Below are 1,382 nucleotides of genomic sequence, written 5' to 3'. Positions count from 1 at the left end.
ATAACTAAACATGAAGCAAAGGAAGGAGATCAGTGTAAATTGGCACACATGCGAATATTACTCGCTAAACTTGTATCTGACCCGTGTGATTAGAAGGGAGCTCGAGCAGCGGAGTTTACATGTGCAGTGAGTGGCGGAGTCGAGCAGTTTATGGCTCTGGGGTCTGCTTTGTTCAAATGTGCGAATTGGTCTGGACGCAGCAAAGATTGATTGTATACGGGTAGGAAATCTGGTGCGCACTCAGTCTGTATAATTTACTGGGTCACTGGAACCTGATTTCCATCTTTCTCAAAATCTTTGAAGCATTTGGGGAAATGATAATCTCATTAGTAGCAGTATATTTTCTGGTAGTCTGCATGGGGATGCCTGCTGACACATGCAGAAATACCAGATGGAGAGATCTTGAGTAACTTTTTACAACACGAGAGAAGCAAATACAACCAGTGAAAGCAAATATCGTCTTGTTTTCTACCATACTGAAGGATAATTCCAGTTGACGGCAACATGGGCTGTATTTTTTTTTATAGATTTGTCAATCATTTCAATCAGCTTTGATAACTTGGTACTGATCAACATATTTGCTGAGATCTTGGAAAGTGGCGACATTGCTATTGTAAAGTGTCCACTGAGGCAAAAAAAGAGTGGTGCAAACATGCCACTAGCATAATAATTAAACGTACTTGAAATGTTTCCCACTACTTGCTATGTAAAGATATAGTGGAGTAAAGGAGTTCTGAGCAAAGAATGAAGTCACACTACCTTTGTGTTCGTTGTAATCCAAGCTTCTCTGTGCTTTGTTGTGGTGAGCCAGTGCAGCTGTGTGCATGTTAGGACATGGGTGTATCGAACTGGCTAGCTCATAGACACAGTTCTGCACTGTGCTCATACAGCAGTTACAGCTGATATTGGGACGGCAGCTTTCTGGCTGAGTAGTACCTTCCCTCCAGTTCCTCCCGGGTTAACATCTTTAGCTTTGTCGGCACTGTTGTCATTGTTTAGCACTGTTTATGGAGGTAGCATTGTTAGCCGCGAGCTGCCAGCCCAGCCACCTCAATGTTGAAAGTCCAGAAAACCAGTGTCCCATATGGTCTAGCGGTTAGGATTCCTGGTTTTCACCCAGGCGGCCCGGGTTCAACTCCCGGTATGGGAACATCTGTTTATGGGGCTTCAGTAGCCAGTTGAGGACTGGAGAGTCACTGGTTTAAGTCCCCATCTGGACCAAAGTGTGGACTGGTAGCTGCAGCCATGTGACCTCCTGGACACTGCCAATGTATCCTTGAGCAAGGCATCAAACCCCCAACTAACTAACCACGCTAAAATGAAATCAACCTTTGGAGCCTAACCAACATGCCCCTACAACCTGCACAAGACAATCCCACCTA

General features: G+C 44.8%; 1 non-coding gene across 1 annotated transcript; it reads left to right on the top strand.

The window, feature by feature from the left end:
- The first annotated feature begins 1,078 nt into the window (after positions 1 to 1,078).
- Positions 1,079 to 1,150, top strand: trnae-uuc (transfer RNA glutamic acid (anticodon UUC)). Its single transcript has one exon. It is a non-coding gene; the product is annotated as a tRNA-Glu (tRNA).
- Positions 1,151 to 1,382: the final 232 nt, after the last annotated feature.

Source organism: Epinephelus fuscoguttatus, linkage group LG4 (genome assembly GCF_011397635.1).
Source record: "Epinephelus fuscoguttatus linkage group LG4, E.fuscoguttatus.final_Chr_v1".
In the NCBI taxonomy this organism is placed as follows: domain Eukaryota; kingdom Metazoa; phylum Chordata; class Actinopteri; order Perciformes; family Serranidae; genus Epinephelus; species Epinephelus fuscoguttatus.
This window is presented reverse-complemented; position numbering and strand designations above follow the sequence as displayed.